This window comes from Sminthopsis crassicaudata, chromosome 1 (assembly GCF_048593235.1).
Source record: "Sminthopsis crassicaudata isolate SCR6 chromosome 1, ASM4859323v1, whole genome shotgun sequence".
NCBI classification, from domain to species: domain Eukaryota; kingdom Metazoa; phylum Chordata; class Mammalia; order Dasyuromorphia; family Dasyuridae; genus Sminthopsis; species Sminthopsis crassicaudata.
Genome location: NC_133617.1, coordinates 583,602,697 through 583,622,076, shown reverse-complemented (window position 1 = coordinate 583,622,076; position 19,380 = coordinate 583,602,697). Strand labels below are relative to the sequence as shown.

The 19,380-nt window shown below is 32.9% G+C and overlaps 1 long non-coding RNA gene across 1 annotated transcript in view; it reads right to left on the bottom strand.

Moving 5' to 3' along the window:
• Positions 1–655: 655 nt before the first annotated feature.
• LOC141551068 (uncharacterized) overlaps positions 656–19,380 on the bottom strand; it is a 36,202-nt gene continuing 17,477 nt past the window's right edge. Inside the window, exons 2-3 of the long non-coding RNA XR_012484773.1 lie at positions 9,986–10,079; positions 656–866 (exon numbers count right to left, since the gene is read on the bottom strand). This is a non-coding gene — a long non-coding RNA (uncharacterized LOC141551068). The remainder of the gene's footprint in view (positions 867–9,985; positions 10,080–19,380) is intronic.

The window sequence follows — 19,380 nt, the reverse complement described above, 5'->3', positions numbered from 1 at the left end:
GTTTATGAGAAACATCAATAATAATAACCACCCTTTGCACTGTACAGCACCTTTCTCCCAAAGCTCTCAATGTTTTACAAGCGTGAAGTTCTCTTTGCAAAAGAGAAAGATGAAGTGGGAGAACTTGGCCCCAGGCAATTAAGACACAGAACTCAGTAGAGCAGGCATGGGACATATGTGGGGCAATTTAGGACAGGAAATGAGGAATACTGTATTCAACTGAGACTGGAAGTGGAATTTAGCAAGACAGTAGGTAATGGCCTGACTTAGGGAAAGAATTTGTCTAGTTAAAATTAACTATGGCTTTGAAATGATTCAGAAACATTGGCACTATTAATACTCTCCATTTTTTGCCAGTAACAATTTAATATACTTTGAAAGCCTTGAGTGCAACTAGTCCTTTAATAGACATTCCTCAAAACAATTCTTAAACTAACTTTTCTTTAGTTTGTGCATATTTTGAAAACAAAACAAAAAAAAACTGGGAACTATTACAAATATAAAATTGTAATAATTATTATTTCAATAATTTGTGGTCAACTGTGAAAGATGCTATTTAATTAGCATCTGATTATAAATTGCAATCTTTAGATGCAACAAAGAGAAATCAGATTTTCACCAGTGTTTATTTATTTCATAGTATTTAGTGCCCATACAATGTCTATGTGGTATAATGTTTCTTTACCAAATTAAATCAAATCAACAATCATTTATTAAGTGCCAACTATATTCCAGAAGCAGTAGAGAGAGTGCTGGACCTAGAGCTGGGGAGACACATCTATTTGAGTTCAAATCTGGCCTCAGAAACTTACTAGCTGGGTGATTCTGGGAAAGTCGCTGAACTCTGTTTGCCTTGATTTCCCCATCTGTAAAATGACATGGAGAAGGAAATGGCAAATCATTCCAAAATCTTTGCCAAGGAAACCCTAAATAGGACCATCATAAGTGAGACATGACTGAAAAACAGCTGAACAGTAAACAACAAATATTTCAGGCATTGTACTAAGCACTGGGCACAACAAAAGGGCAAAAATAGTTCCTACTCTTAAGAAACTCATAGTCTAATGATTTTTCTAGATAAAATATATCTATATACTTAATATATGTGATAAATTAAAGGTAATATCAGAAGGAATAATCAGAGGGATGCATTAAAGAGGATTGTCTGTAGAAAAATTGTGAATATGGGCATGCTTAGTAACTACTTCAGAAACCCTGCAAATGTTGATGTCTTGGAGACCGAAGGGACTGAAAGAAATCAACATAGGAGTCAAATAACAAGACTTTTCAGATGAAGAACGCTGGATTTGTAGGTATAATGATCTCTTAATTGTTAATTTTAGCTTTTTCTCTTGCTATTCTTCTCGATGTTTAGACAACATTTGGTAAAACTGACCACCTTCTTGTATTGTATGCTCTCTTCTTTCTGGGTTGTGGTGACTTTGCTCTCTGTCTCTGTCTCCTTTCCTGTTTCTTTCTCTGTCTTTCTGTTGCTCTCTGTCTCTCTAGGGTGTGTGTGTGTGTGTGTGTGTGTGTGTGTGTGTGTGTGTGTGTGTGTGTGTCTTTTTTTCTCTCTGTCTCTGTCTCTCCCTCTCTTGCTCTTTGTGTCACTGTCTCCCTCCCCCCATCCCTTCCCCCTATTTCTTTGTGTCCTCTCTGTTCTTTGTTATTAGCTCTCTGTCTCTGTCTCTTTCTTTTTCTCTCTACCTCTCTGTCTTTCATTCCTCCTTTTTCCTGCCTGGATTTTCTCACTTTTTTTTTTTATTGGATCATCATTCATGCTCCATCTCTTAGCTGTGGTGCTTTTCCCAAACATATCTCTTTTGATCAGCACAGATTTTTTAAAAAGACATTCAGCAGATTGGCAATTGTGACAAAAAGGAAAGTAATTCACTGGAAGGATTGTGGGAAAAGGGGCTAATACATTGTTGGTGGAGCTGTGAATTATTCTAGTAATTCTGGACTAAACTAGGATATTGTTGCCAAGAGAGAAAAAGAAAAGAGCATCACTAAAGTGTTTAAAAGAAAATACGCAGAAGGAAACAGAAGTTCATAAGAAAACACAGATAAATAAGATAGCTTTGAAAGTTACAGGTTGAATTTTTTATATGCTTTTTTAAAAAGCCAATAATTTATTACATACTTTAAAAGGCCAAAACGTTATTGTGTTTCATATACAATCATCTTTCTCTGTTCTTCTTTGCATGTGAAAATGCTCATTTGGGGGGCATGTTTTTTAAGTGCAAAAATTTAAAATGGATAATAACAATAACAACACAAAATAAAAACATAAAAACTGCTAGTTTGGGTCATGTCTTTTTTCCCTTGTTATCCTGTGAATTCCTTGAGATCAGAGACCATGAAATAAATTAAAATGTTTACTTAACTTCCTTTTGTTTCTTCATCAAATTAATTAGAATTTGTGTCTCCAGTAACTATTCTTGAGAATATTCCATCTCTCTTGAGCTGTTTTCCCTATAGAATCCTAGACCAATGGAATCCAAACTTAGCTATTATCTGAACTCTGTGAAATGCTTTTTCATAAAATCTATAGTGCATGTTGGGCTTTGTCAACTTTTCTCTCCTTATCTAACATGAAGTTGAAGATCTCATGATCTTTTCTCTAAGGTTTTATTTGTATTTTGGGAGCCAATTCTTTTTCATTGGTAAAAATCATGTCTAGTATAAGCAGTTTTAATTGATTCTTATATGTTCTGTAGGATGAAATTATCTAGGCAAATTAATAACTAATTGTTTTGTTCTTTGCAGAGAGAACTCCAGAAGATGTCTAGATGGGTAAAGACCTCCATCACTACTATAGCATTCTTTCATACCAGCTTTGTGACATTCTAGAATTCATTATTCATTTTTTCTGACCTGTTGTTCTGTAAAATATTCTTACCATAACAGTATTTTTTTTTTTAACGGATCCTTACCAATATGTTCTATGCTGAGATTTTCCTCCATCTGCTTTATGGATTAATTCACAAGAATATATCTTTTCTTTTTTTTTTTCCCCCCTGAGGCTGGGGTTAAGTGACTTGCCCAGGGTCATACAGCTAGGAAGTGTTAAGTTTCTGAGATCAGATTTGAACTCGGGTCTTCCTGAATTCAGGGTTGGTGCTCTATCCACTGTGCCACCTAGCTGCCCCTCAAGAATATATCTAAATGAAGTAAAATGTTACTGCATTTCCCCTTTTATCTAGTCAGTTCTTTTTGGATAGGATATGATGTCCTTCCTTTTTCATATTTTAATAATCATCTACATCTCACCGCATCTCAGTGATGTCTACTAAGTCAAATTTACTTTCTTGTATTAATATTTCAGTTTCAAAGGATAGCCAAAATAATCTTATCCTTTGATTCAATAATCTCATTATGGAGAATATACCACAAGTATCATCTTCAAGGGAAAAAACAGTTTGAAAAATGTGGCAACATTGTTTGTAATTGCAATGACCTAGAAACTACCTAGATGCTAATAATTGGTGAACAGAGAAGTAATAATATATTACAATGCTATATGTAATAATAATAATAAAAAGGACCACAAAGACCTTTGGAAAACCATATAAAGTTATGGAAAATAAAGAAATTAAAAATAGAATAATAATCCAGATACTGATAATAAATAGATAGAGAAAAGTATATATACAAATATTAAAATAAATAAAAAACCAGCATCATAGCAAGAGATACAATGGAAACAATTAAGTTTTTTTAGCTATAAAGAGAGTAGAAATTTTTAAATGTAAATAGTTGCAAATGTATATTTCTTTGGTTTTGTTGTTTACATTTGTTTAATATATGTTATTGGTTTCTTGGAACAGCTAGGTGGTGCAGTGGATAGAATGAATGCCAGGCCTGGAGTCAGGAAGACTCATCTTTTTTTGAGTAATCTGGCCTCAAATACTTATCAGCTATGTAATCTTGAGCAAGTCACTTAATCCTGTTGTCTCAATTTCCTTATCTGTAAAATGAGCTGGAGATCAGCCCAGTATTTTTGCAAAAAAAAAAAAAAAAAAACCAAAAACCAACAAACAACAACAACAATAACAACAACAAAAAAACAACAACTACACAGTGGGATCAGTAAGAGTTGGACAAACAACCAATATGGGTCTCTCCATATATTGATATATAATTACATATATATATATGACTATCCATATGTATGTGTATATACAGAGTCTATGTAATATTTATTTTATCTCATCCACCATGTTTACTTCTCATTCTTTACACATTTATGAATACACAACTGAGGCTATGAGTTTTATATCTACCTTCTTCCTATATGTCACCTTGCATGAGTTAGTATGTTTCCCTACTACTATTCTTCCTGTTTTCATTCCTGTTACTTTCTGTCATATCTGATTTGGCATCTGTATGTGGACAATCTTCTTCCTTTCCTTCCATTTCTGGCTCAAAGCCTAAATATCAAATTTACTTGATTGTGAGAAAATATATCCTTCCTGCACATTGTCAGATGCATTCTATCCCTGACCAAGAGCTCATCATGTCTACTCTTAAATCACGATCCTAAGAAAGCAGATTCTGTTTCTAGACACCATCCTCACAGTTACCTGTTCTTTTTCTATATCCTTATTTATGAAACTAAGTACTTCAGTTTCCCATGCTCAGCTTCATGATCTCTAAAGATTCTCTCCAGGTTTCTCCAGATGGCATCATTTGTTCCCAAGCAGTTAAGAGAAATACGTGTTGTTTGGTAGATTTAATGAATCCTGGGAAACTTTCCATCACGACTCAAGTACAAGTCCCAGGAAGGCAGCACGTAACCCATTTTGCCATATTAGTTCACATATGACCACTTACATGCCTTCCACAGGGAGTTCAACAGCCATTATCCTCTGCCTGGACCAACCACAGATTGTCCTGAACCTGCCAGTTACCACAGATTTTCATTATCCTGTGGAATATAAGATATTTTTCTTTCTCAGAAGATCCAGGTCTATCCTCTGGGACAAATGCTGCATATATATTTCTTAACTCCAGGTGATCATGTTTTGTTTTATTTTGTTTTTTCTGTCTTTATTCTTAATTTTCTTTAGAAATAATTTGTTTGCCATAGTTTACCACTACACATGAAGGTAGATCCCACCCAGGTTGCTCTGAATTGCAAAATATAGTTTTAAAAGCTATAAGAAAATAAGCATAGTTAAAATTCTTGTCAGTTGATTTGTTCAGAAGAGTGTGTAAGCTGAACAACTGCTCCCTAGACAACTGTATGCCCAGTTGTCATCTGATTTTTAAAAATTGAATAATCGAATCATAGTTCATTCAAATCAGGTTTTTCCCTGAGCCCTTGTGTTTCAAATGAATAGGTTTTTACTACATTGTGACAACTTAAGTTGATGTTCAGTATTCACAAATTGTCTTACTGGACACTAATTAGATCTTTATTCTTTAAATTTAATTTGATTTTTCCCCCCTGTGTTCATTGAATGCCATTTTTCAACATGTTCGGGGCTGCAGTACTAAGAAATACACATGAGGCTTGTGTCCCTTGTAGTGACTCACTGCAATCAGAGCATTCCTAGTACAGAACTCTGCCCAGAGGTAATGCTAGATGACTAACAACAGACAATCATTCAAGCACTCAGCCATTACCACCATAAAATGGAAATGCAATACTATTATTTTACCTTGTAAGTTTGTCAAAAAGGATAATAAATGTTGTAAATAACTTCCATAAATAGAAAGTCTCATTAATTTGGGCATATTGAAGGAAGAAAGAAATGGTGTTTAGATTTTCCTAAAGAGTGGATAATCCGTAATTTTATTTTTTGCCTTTAACAAAGATGATGGTAGATGTTAACATTAGATTAACTTTTTAATTGTATTTTGTTGAAGCTGATATTGAAATTAATTTGTATCCTCTTATCAGGGCAGTGGTTTATATTTTCAGCCTCCATTTCTTCACCACTGATTTGTCCTTGAAATAGCTACAAACTAGTTTTAGGTCCTTATATCAAAGTACTCTCAAATATCTCTAATGACCCCTTCTTGACAAAGCCAATAACTTTTTTTTTTCTGTTCTATTTCTTCTTAACCTCTCTCCAGCATCTGATACTTTTGTTTAACCTTTGCTTGAAGCTTTCTCATTGTTTTTTGTTTTGTTTTGTTTTATTTTGTTTTGTTTTGTTTTTTTTTTTTGCTAAGGCAATTCGGGTTAAGTGACTTGCCCAGGGTCACACAGCTAAGAAGTGTTAAGTGTGTGAGGTCACATTTGAACTCAGGTCCTCCTGACTTCAGGGTTGGTGCTCTATCCACTGCGCCACCTAGCTGCTCCCTCTTTGGCTTTTAAGACACTATATTCACTGTGTTTTTCTCTTTTGTCTAGTGATCCCTTCTCTGATTCCTTTGTTAGCTTGTCATTATCCACTTGCCTCAGATTGATGGTACACTTTGATTCTTAGCCCTCAGTTTCCCTGCTCTTTTTTTCCCAATACCCTTTCACTGCATGAATTACAATCATTCCTTAACTTCCATTCAGCATCTGTTCTGATGCCCACTGAGCTATTGAGGTTCACTAGGGTTCTAGAAGGTTAGAACAGCAGGGCATAAGATCTGGCAAGTGCAATTGAGGTTTAAGTATAAACCTAGTGATGGACCTTATGTGTATTTCTGAGGATAAACCTAGTTGTGTTCACAAATATTTGGCAACAGGATGGTTTCCAACACAACTCTCAAAGAAGAGCCATGAAATTGAAGGATTGTGACCTATGTCACTGGAGGGAGTACCCTAACAAAAGGCTTTTGAAGCATAACTTCTTAGATACAACCTTTAAACTAAGATATATGTACTGATGAACAAGCTCAGTGATTTGTCTTTTGAACCATGCATCATGATCTCTCTAAGCAACTTAAATTTTTCATCTATTGATCCCTTTGGAGTAATCCTGAATTTCTTTCAGATGTTTCTATACTGTACATAACAGAAATGCAGACTAAATAACTCAAATCCTTTACCTTAGATTCATCATATTGGCAAAAATGACCAAAAAAGAAAGTGAAAGTTGTAAGAAAATCTGTGGAAGTACCAGCATATTACTTTGTTATTGGTAGAGCTATGAATTATTCCAGCCATTTGAAAAGAAACTTGGAATCCTAACTCTTACATCACTAATGTGTATATATTCTTTGATCTAGTGATACCATTATTAGACATATACTTTCAAAGATATCAGAGAAAGATAAGGATCTACATATCTAAAGATACTTATAGCAGTGATTTTTATTATAGCAAAGAACTGGAAAGTTAAGTGAGCTCCTCCAAATTGGGGGATGACTAAAAAATTATAGTATATGAATATAATAAAAAATTACTGTTCCATGAAAAATGAAAAAAAAGTTTAAAAAAATGAAAAAAGTAACAATTTCAGAGAACCCTAGAGAGGTTTGTATGAATTGATTTAAAGTGAAATGAGCAGAAATGGAAGAAAAATTTATGTGGGAGAAATAACAATGTAAAAACAAATAATTTTGAAAGACAATTCATATTGATACAATAATTAAATACCATTCCAGAGTTCTGATGATGAAACAAATGTTGTCCACCCTATGATACAGAAGGGGGAGGGTGGGATTCAGAAGGAAGATTAAAATATTCACCTGTAGATACAAACAAATAATGTAGGTTTCTTCTGTTTGACTCTATTGTTACATGGAATTTTAATTTTAATTGGGTAGGATTTGTGAAGGAGAGGGGAATTGGGATATGGGCAGAAGAAGAAGAAAGAAGAAGAAAAAGAAGCAGAAAAAGCAGAAGCAAAGAAGAAGCAGAAGAAGCAGAACAAGAACAACAAGGAGAAACAGCACCAGTAGCAGTAGTATTTTTTTGTTATTTGTTTCTTTTTAATAAAATTATAGCTTTTTTATTTTGAAAATATGTACAAAGATAGTTTTTAACATTCACTCTTACAAATTTTTTCTGCTTCCCTTCCCCCTATTCTCTTTAACAAGGTCTCCTTTAAACATGTGTCACATCCTTCCTTCTAGACAATAAGAGAATCATTGAATCAAGTCATTGCTGTGGTTGCTTTTAATACACATGAGAAAGAGGAGAACTTTTAAAACAGTATTTTGCTCTTCTAAATCAAATTTGTCACATAATTAAACAAAAAAAATCATATCAAGATGTGTTCTCTGTAATTCTCAGTCACGTGACTTCTATAGATATATGTATTTTAGAACATCATCTGTGAAAGCGTGTTTGTTCCCTTCTCACAATTTAACCAAATATTTCCTTGATGCATTCCTAGATTACCCTAAAAATTTTATTAAGATGAAAAAATAGATATGTGTGTTGGGGGAAACAGAAAGAATACTGAACTTGAAGTCTCTGAACCTAACTTGGGTCCAGTTTTTTTTTTTTTTTTCTTTCTTATTGCGTGGCTTTGGACAAGACATTTAATCTCTCTGAGCCTCATTTTCATCAGTTATAAAATGAAGGAATTGAACTAGATAACTTCTTTTGGAGACAGGAGCATATAGTTTGGTAAAAATATCATCTATGATTTTCCCATTCTTTTTAAATTTTCTCTCTCTTTGAAATATCTTGAAATTAAAATCTGAGTGCCTTTAAAATTATGGCACTTCTGGAAGCATTTTGCATTGTTTGTAGTTGGCTAAATCTGATCCACTCATGACATTTCATCAATGATACTTTCATTTCTATATTGGGCCCTAAGATCTTGTACAAATGTAGTGGTTCCATTTTAATGTATGACAAGAATGAATTATGTTTCATATCCATTCATTCTTTCAGTTTAAGCTACAAATGTTCTCAAGATGATTTGGCTTAGTTTAGTTGTATATTAAGCTTTCTTTAGGTTCATTTTCCAGAATTTTAAAAATCATCTTTCTCCATACTGTTTTAGAGATAGGTTTATAAAGAGATCATGTCTATACTGACTAAGGCAGTTTCTATGTTGTTTTGACTTCTTTATTGTAAATTGCTTTGGCCTCTTCATTATAAGCAATTGTTGTCAATTGGTTAACTTTTTTCAAGAATGTGATTATCATTCTGAAGAACAATTTGGAATTATGCACAAAGGGAAATAAAACTGTATATACTCTTTGACCCAGCAATACCATTATTAGGTCTGTATCCCAAAGATCAAAGAAAAAGGTAAAGGTCTCTTATGTACAAAAATATTTATAGTAGCTACATTTGTGATAGCAATGAACTGGAAATTGTGGGAATAGCTGAACATGTTGTGGCATGTGATTGTGATGTAATACCATTGTGCTATAAGAAGTGATAGACAGAATGATATTAAAAAACCTAAGACATGAATTGAGTGAAGTAACAGGATTATTGTAAAGATTATCAACATCTACTCTGATCAATATGATCTAAGACAATTCCTAAGGAACTATGATGAAACATGCTATTCACCTTCAGAGAGAGTACTGATAAACTCTGAATGTAGACTGAATTACGATTTCTTCACTTTTTTCTTTTTTTTTTTTTGCAATATGGTTAATATAGAAATATGTTTTATATGACTTCACACACATAAGTGATATGTTACTTGCCTTCTTTAATGAGTTGAGAAAGGGCAGAAAGAAAAGAATTTGGAACTCAAAATATTAAAAAATTATTAAAAATAAGTAAACAAAAAAGAAAACAGTGATTTTGATGGGATTTCTATACCATCTACTTATTATCTTGCGTCCTCTGAATTTGTGTAATTTTGACCTTTGATTTAATCAGTCAATAATCTTCACAGACATCTGAGTGTGAAATAATGTACACATCTGTAAACAGTCACTTTTTGTCTAGTAAACTACAGTCAATTTCATTTGGCACTCATCATATCTCAAATTTTCCAACTCTCTTCTTAAGGCAAATATTATCTGTTGCTACGAGGCTTCTCCTAGCCTTTGGCCACTTTGATTTTTCAAAGCAAAACCATATTTTTCAAACATATTTTTCATAGTGTTCTCTTGAGCTTACCTTTCTATTGATGTAGCCAAATATCAAGGTAAATGTTAACTTGGTTTGGAGCATCCTGTCAAATTTATGTAGAATATCTCCACTTCTTCATTCTCTGAAATAGATACATAAATTGAAATTATATTCTGGCTGGACCCAATTATCATTGCTTTTCATGAGTACTACAAAGTGAGCAGATGACTGTCCTATGAACATGATGCTTCTTGTCACCCTTGGACTCATCATGACACCAACTCACCTCCATGTAAAAATATTTGTTGAATTAAATCAATACTTTCTATTTCCACTGTACATTTTTCTCAGAGGATTGTATGAATCATCCTTCCATTTGGGTGGTCTTTTAATCTTCAAGTTTCATTTATATTGTCGTTGTTAATATGGATAGTGCTTATTTTCTTAGAATTATAACAAAATGTTGCTCTTTGAACTAGGCTCTCACATTTAGAATAGCATTAATTATTTGAAGATGGTATAAAAAATCATGTATTGGGTTTTTTTTAGATGTCCTTCTATGCCTATAGGAATAGAAGGACATCAATATGAGGGTAGATGATCATTTTGTATTTTATTTATTTCATGGCTAAAGAATTCATTACTCAATAGACAATCATGATGGTGAGCTTTCTCATGATAAGTTGAATTAGTCCTTGGATAGCAAACAAAGTTTGTCACTACAACAATATCTGAAAATTTTTCCGGATTAGAAGGATTTGTCAAAGCTTGTACTTAGCTTATATAACCTATGAGGATCTGAGATCACCTCCCCTCACAAAGAGGCATCAGAGGAGGATTTTTGTAATAGTTTTGAGCAATAATATTGAAATAGACATATGATTTCATGAATTTGGATGTTGTCACTATTATGGCATAAGACTACTTTCTTAGGCCAGATTATTCAAAGTTTTCATTTAAAAAAAAGTTGGCCAAGTTAGAAGAACTTTCTGGCCTTTCATGAATTAAATTTGTTTTATATACATTAGAAAAAAAAACTAGCAATGACACAAAAAATTGTGTATATCCTTTGACTAATACTAGAAATAATAGTACTTGATATGGAGCACAAAAGGATCAAAGAAAAAGGTAAATGGCCCATAAGTACAAAATTATTCATAGCATTTCTTTTCTTGTAGTGGCAAAAACAATTGGAAATTGAGAGGTTATCCATCAAATGGAGAATGACCAAAAAGCTTTGGCATATGAATATAATGGAATACTACTGTGATATAAAAAAGTAGGAAGACATATAAACTTATGAAAATTGAAGTGAGCAGAACAAGGAAAACAATGTAAACAGTAATAGTAATATTGTAAAGATCATCACCTATGATCTATTTAAAGACTTAATCTGATCTATACAATGACTCACCATAGTGACAAAAGTACATGAGAAAAATGCTATCTATTTCCAAAGAGAGAGACAGAAACAGAAACAGAAAGATGGAGAGAGACAGAAACAAAGACACAGAGAGAGACAGAGAAACACAAAGAAAGAAATGATAAATTCTGTGTTTGGACTGAAGCAATTTTTCCCCCACCCCCAACTCTTCTTCTTTGTCATTTATTTCATATTTGTAATGTGTTTTGTATCTCTTGCTTTCTTAGTGGGTGGGAGAAATGTGGGAGGTGGGAGAAAATCTAGAACTGAAAATAAAATATAATGGAGAAAGAAAGAAATGGAAGGTTGAACAAAAAATCAAGAAAAAAGAAAAAAAAAACAAATAGCCTTATGTGAAGGGGAATGGGGAGGGATACAGGGTGAAGTCAAGATACCAATTAGATTCAGATTTTCCCACAATTGTCCACAATTCAAAAAATAAAGCAGGAGTATGCTGAAAAATGTTTAACAACGACTTAGGAAAAAACAATGTACCCATGACATTCTTTTAAGTTCAACCCAAAGTACTAACATTTTTTCCATTATTTCTTAAGTCTAGGCAATCAAGAAAATAATAAATCAAGTTCTGAGTTTTAAGGTTCACAGATTTCCAAGGTATAATGATCATATTGAAAATTTAATTATTGGCTCTTTCTAGCTGGTTCTACCTGACGCCAGCATATTCCTACCTAAAGGTCACTTAGATTATGCCTGTTTTAATACCTGGTCAGTATCCTCCTGGGAAGAGCTTCTAAAGCTGGTATAATCCTGGGAAGAGAAATATATAATTTGCAGCAAATAGAGCTTGTGTTTGTGTGCGTTTCTCCATAGGAGTTTTCATTTTTAGGATTATAAGTAATTTTGCAGTTTTGCATTTATTTTGGCACCAAAAGTTAATCATACAAAGGTGTTTCTCTGTTTTGTTTTTCTTCCTTCTTTTAGGAAAAGTGTAATCTCTAATAATATGAATAATATGCACACATGAAGAATCAGTTTCACTATATAGGGGAATGCAGGATAGTATCCATGTTTTCCAAATTTCTCAGGTGGTAGCAATAAATTAAATGAACTAAGAAAAATCTCCAAAACCTGTATAAATGCACATACACACACACACACACACACACACACACACACACACACATATATATACACACAATTATCCTTTCTATATCACGGGAATTATGGGTGAAGTCCCCCTGCAATCTGGAAAACCTATGTAATTTTTTTGGCACTATCTTCATATCACAAAAGAAATCTGAATTATAATTGTATTAAAAGATACAATATATTGATATTATATAATATTATACAATATTTTATGCATTTCTGAGTTTCTAAACATTTTTCGCATTGTTTGTTGTCCTTCCCCAAAATTCCCATTTAATTTCTTATGCTGATATGTAATATAATAAAATCACAATGAGGGAAGTTGCAATGTGGAACATTGCACACACAAACACACACACACACACATATACACACAGACACATACACCAGGGATAATCAGTCCATCAAAAAGTATTTCTTAAGTGCCTACTATATGACAGCACAAGGTTACTTCACTAGTCACAACTATCCTTTTTCACCTTTCTCACAAGTCTTTCAAAGTTGTCTTGGATCACTCTGTCACTTAGAATAGTTATGTAATTCACATATGATAATTTCACAATATTGCTATTACTTTATATATAGTACACTTTCTCTTTCATAAGCTCATAGAAATCTTTTCAGATTATTTTGAAAGCATGCTGCCTATCATTTTTATAGCACACTTCTTATAGAATACCATCATAATGACATACCACAATGTATTCAGCCATTCTCCAAATGATGGACATACCCTCAATTTCCAATTTTTTGCTCCAAAAAAAGAGTTGATATAAATATTTTTGTACATATAGATCCTTTTCCTTTTTGTTTTTTCAATCTCTTTTGGGATATATTGTTAAGTGAAAAAGTATATATGGTTTTATAATCCTTTGGGGGTAGTTCAAAATTGCTCTACCAAATGGTTAAATCACTTCCTAACTCTATTAATAATTGTAAAAACTTTTTCTTGCTTTTTATATGTGATAATTTACCCCATTCTACATCTCCCTTTTACCTTTTTTCTGGTACATTCCTCTCTCACCCCTGAATTTTATTTTTTTTAGATATAATTCCTTCACATTCAACCAATACCTGTGCCCTCTGTCTATATATACTCCTACCTAACTTAATAATGAAAAAGTTCTTATTAGTTACTAGTAAGATCTTTCCATGTAGGAATGCAAACATTATGTTCCTTATGATTTCCCTTTTCTGATTATCTTTTTATGCTTCTTTAGAGATTTGTATTTGAAAGTCAAATTTTTGATGTAACTTCCGGGGACAGAGCCAAGATGGTGGAGAGGACACATGTTTCTTTCTGACCTTCTCCTATAACCCTCACACTAATTAGCAAACCCAGCCTCTGAATTAGTTCTGGACAAACAGACTCCATGAATATTGAGAATGCAACAAATTACCAGCAGAAGAGAATTTTGAAGATCACCACAAAAGGTCTGTTTCAACTGGAAATGGAAGGGAGGCAGCCTAACACAAACAGCTGAGCACATATGTCAGAGCAGACAGCACAGAGCCGGGGGTGGTGCAGTCTTCATCTAATGAAGAATCTACAGGGAGGAATCTATAAGAATCTACAGCAGTGTTGGCCACTCTGCCCTGATTGCAAGCCAATAGATCAGCAGAGAAGTTATAAAACATAAAGGGGGAGGGCTGCTCATAAGTAAAATACTGGGAGGAGGGAAAGGGGAAAAGGAAAGAAAAAAAGTATAATTTGGGGTTAATAAAATGGCAGGAAATACAGAATTAGTAGTTTTAACTGGAAATGTGAATCAATTCTCCCATAAAGCAGAGAGAAGACTGGATTAAAAGCCAGAATATATATGCACCAAATGGTATAGCAACTAAATTCCTAAAGGAGAAGTATAAGAGAGTTGCAAGAAGAAATAGACAGCAAAACTATAACAGTGGGAGATCTCAACATTGCACTCTCAGAAATAGATAAATCAAACCACAAAATAAATGAGAAAAAAAGTTAAAGAGGTAAATAGAACACTAGAAAAGTTAGGTATGATAGATCTTTGGATAAAATTAAATGGAGACAGAAAGAAGTACACTTTCTTCTCAGCAATTCATGGAACCTATGCAAAAATTGACCATATATTAGGACATAAAGACCTCAAAATCAAATGCAGAAAAGCAGAAATAGTAAATGCATTTTTTTTCAGATCACAATGCAATAAAAATTACATTCAATAAAGGGCCAGGGGAAAATAGACCAAAAAGTAATTGGAAACTAAATAATCTCCTCCTAAAGAATGAATAGGTAAAACAGCAAATCATAGAAACAATTAATAATTTCATCCAAGAGAATGACAATAATGAGACAACATACCAAAATTTGTGGGATGCAGCCCAAGAAGTAAATAAAGGGAAATCTTATATCTCTAGATGCTTACTTGCATAAAATAGAGAAAGAGAAGATCAGTGAATTGGGCTTGCAACTAAAAAAGCTAGAAAAAGAACAAATTTTAAAACCCCAATCAAATACCAAAATTAAAATTCTAAAAATAAAAGGGAGAGCAATAAAATTGAAAATAAAAATTAAAAACTATTGAATTAATATATAAAACTAAGAGTTGGTTTTATGGAAAAAACATAACAAAATAGATTAACCTTTAGTTAATTTGATTAGAAAAAGGAAAGAGGAAAATCAAATTGTTAGTTTCAAAAATAAAAAGGGAGACACATGAAGAGGAAACCAGAGTAATGATCAGGAGTTACTTTGCCCAACTTTATGCCAATAAATTTGACAACCTAAGTGAGATGAAGGAATACCTACAAAAATATAGGTTGCTCAGATTAACAGAAGAAGAAATAAATTGCTAAAATAGTCCTATTTTAGAAAAAGAAACAGAACAAGCTATTAATCAACTCCCTAAGAAAAAATCCCCAGGACCAGATGGATTTACATGTGAATTCTACCAAACATTTAAAGAACAATAAACTCCAATACTATGTAAACTATTTGAAAAATAGGGAACGAAGGACTCCTACCAAATTCCTTTTATGACATAAACATGGTACTGATATTTAAACCAGGTAGGAGGAAAACAGAGAAAGAAAATTATAGACCAATCTCCCTAATGAATATTGATGCAAAAAAATTAAATAAAATGTTAGCAAAAACATTACAGAAAATCATCCCCAGGATAATATACCATGACTAAGTAGGATTTATACCAGGAATGCAGGATTGGTTCAATATTAGGAAAACTATTAACATAATTGTTATATCAATAACCAAATTAATAAAAACCATATGATTATCTCAATAGATGCAGAAAAAGCATTTGATAGAATCCAACACCCATTCCTATTAAAAACACTAGAGAGTATAGGAATAAATGGACTTTTCCTTAAAATAGCCAGTAGCATCTATTTAAAACCATCAGTAAGCTTCACATGTAATGGAGATAAATTAGAATCATTCCTAATAAGATCCAGGTGAAACAAGGTTGCCCAGCATCACCATTATTATTCAATATTGTATTAGAAATGCTAGCTTTGGCAATAAGGGAAGAAAAAGAGATTAAAGGAATTAGAGTAGGAAACCAAATTATCACTCTTTGCAGATGATATGATGGTATACAGAGAGAACCCTAAATCAACTAAAAAACTGTTAGAAGCAATCCACATCTTTAGCAAAGTTGCAGGACACAAAATAAATCCATATAAATCATCAGCTTTCTTATACATCACTAACAAAATCCAACAGCAAGAGATACAAAAAGAAATTCCACTTAAGATAACTGTCGATAAGATAAAATATTTGGGAATCTATCTGCCAAGGGAAAGTCAGCAACTATATAAGCAAACTATAAAACATTTCCCACAAATAAAGTCAATCTAAGCAAATGGAAAAATATCAGGTCCTCTTGGATAGGCTGAACGAATATAATAAAGATGACAATATTACCTAAACTAATCTATTTATTTAGTATTATATCAATCAAACTCCCAAGAAACTATTTTACTGACCTGGAAAAAATAATGATAAAATTCATCTGGAAGAACAAAAGGAGTAGAATTTCAAAGGAATTAATGAAGAGAAAAGCAAATGAAGGTGGTCTAGTTGTACCAGATCTAAAACTATATTATAAAGCAGTGGTCATCAAAACCATTTGGTCCTGGCTAAGAAATAGAGAAGTTGATCAGTGGAATAGGTTAGGCTCACAGAACGAAATAGTCAATGACTAGTATTTATAGTCAATGATTATAGCAATCTAGTATTTGACAAAAACTGCTGGGAAAATTGGAAACTAGTATGGCAGAAAGTAGGCATAGACTCACACCTAATACTGTAAACCAAGATAAGGTCAAAATGGGTTCATGACCTAGGCATAAACAATAATACTATAAACAAATTAGAAGAATATAGGATAGTTTACCTCTCAGATTTGTGGAGGAGGAAGGAATTTGTGCCCAAAGAAGAACTAGAGATCATTATTGATCACAAAATGGATAATTTTGATTATATTAAGTTAAAAAGGTTTTGTACAAATAAAACTAATGCAGACAAATTAGAAGGGAAGCAATAAACTATGAAAACATTTTTATATCTAAAGGTTCTGATAAAGGCCTCACTTCCAAAATATATAGAAAACTGCCTCAAATTTATAAGAAATCAAGCCATTCTCCAATTGATAAAAAAGTATATGAACAGACAATTTTCACATGAAGAAATTTGAAACCATTTCTAGTTATATGAAAAGGTGCTCCAAATCACTATTGATCTAAGAAACGCAAATTAAGACAACTCTGAGATACCACTACACACTTGTCAGATTGTCTAAGATGACAGGAATCGATAATGACCAATGTTGGAGGGGATATTGGAAAACTGAGACACTGGTGCATTCTTGGTGGAGTTGTGAACAGATCCAACCATTCTGCAGAGAAGTTTGGAACTACGCTCAAAAAGTTATAAAACTGTGTATACCCTTTGATCCAGCAGTGTTTCTACTGAGCTTATATTCAAAGAGATCTTAAAGGAGGGAAATGGAGCCACATGTGCAAAAATGTTTGTGGCAGCCTTCTTTGTAGTGGCAAGAAACTGGAAACTGAGTGGATGCCCATCAATCGGAGAATGGTTGAATAAATTATAGTATATGAATGCTATGGAATATTATTGTTCTGTAAGAAATTACCATTAGGATGATTTCAGAGAGCCTGGAGTGACCTACATGAACTGATGCTAAGTGAAATGAGCAGAACCAGGAGATCATTATACATGGCAACAACAACACTATACAAGGATCAATTCTGATGGATTATCTCTCTTCAACAATGAGATGATTCAAACCAGTTCCACTTGTGCAGTGATGAAGACAGCCATCTACACCCAGAGAGGGAACCATGGGAACAGTGTGGAACACAATATAGCATTCTCACTCTCTCTGTTGTTATTTGCTGGCATTTTGTTTTCTTTCTGTTTTTCTTTTTCTTCATTCTTGATCTGATTTTTCTTGTGCAGTAAGATAGTAACTGTATAAATATGTATACATATGTTGGATTTAGCATGTATTTTAACATATCTAACATGTATTGGACCACTTTCTAGCAAGGAGAGAGAGTGGAGAGGAGATGAAAATTTGGAACGAAAGGTTTTGCAAGGGTCAATGTTGGAAAAATTACCCATGCATATGTTTTGTAAATATAAAGTTTTAATTAAAAAAATGTTGATATGGTGAGATACTCCTGAACATTTAACTACTGACGTATAGGTTTTGGACCCCAAATAGACTCGCTGTGGCAAATTTGTGGAAATATATGGGTGAGTTACATAACATGGACAAATATGGATGGGTTTTGATCTTCACTGTCAGTCAATACACTTTATTAAGCATCTACTATAAAACAGGGACTATGTTAAATGCTTCACCCCAAAGAGCTCACAATCTAATCTAATTATTGCCTGAAATACCAACATGAATGAAATCACAGATCCATATTATTTGAGTTCATAGAGATTATATATATAATAAAATATATATTACCTAGAAAAAAAAAGTCAAATTTTCTATCCAACTTTTTTCATCAAGTATGACTGAAAGTCCTTCACCTCACTGAATGTTTTCCCCCTAAAAGATTATATTCAGTTTTGCTGGGTAGGTGAATTCTTGGTTGTAATACTAGCTCTTTTCTCCTCCAGAATATCATATTGCAAGCCCTCCAGTCCTTAAGTGTAGAAGCTGCTAAATTCCGTGTTATTCTTACTGTGATTCTGACATACTTAAATTGCTTCTTTCTGGTTGCTTACAATATATTTTTTTTGACTTGGGAGCTCTGAAATTTGGCTATAATATTACTGAGAGTTTTCATCCTTTCTGCAAACATGAAAGAATAAAAATAATCAATACATGAAAGAAATTGTATGAATCAAGTAAAATTTTGAGACTTTAAATTCTTTGTTTTCTTTTCTATGCAATTACTGATTTCATTTCTATGAGATACCCTATAATAACAAAATAAATATTACAGGATATCCTTATATAGCATAATCAACATTACAAGAGATCCTATAATAGCACAACAGGCAAAAAACTTAATTATAATACTTATACTCAAAAGTTTAGAGATTGGGAGTAAGTGATCAAAGTGTTTTTGAACTTTTTTGTGTTGCAAATTTACTCAGAAACTAATTTCCAGTTTGGGTCTGAGATTTCATAATGTAGCTTTAGAAGAGTAGCATGGCTGGGGGAAGGAGGATGTATCCAAATAATAGAGCTGTACAGTCACAGAGAGGTTTATCTGTTTCCACATATGTAAAATGGAGATAATAATACCTACAGCATTGTTGTGAGGATAAAATGAAACAATATTTGTAAATCACTTTGAAATTTTCACTCCAGAAATTAATTATTATTCTACTTTTCCTTTCTACTCCATGCTCTAAGAAGTTCAAAAAAAG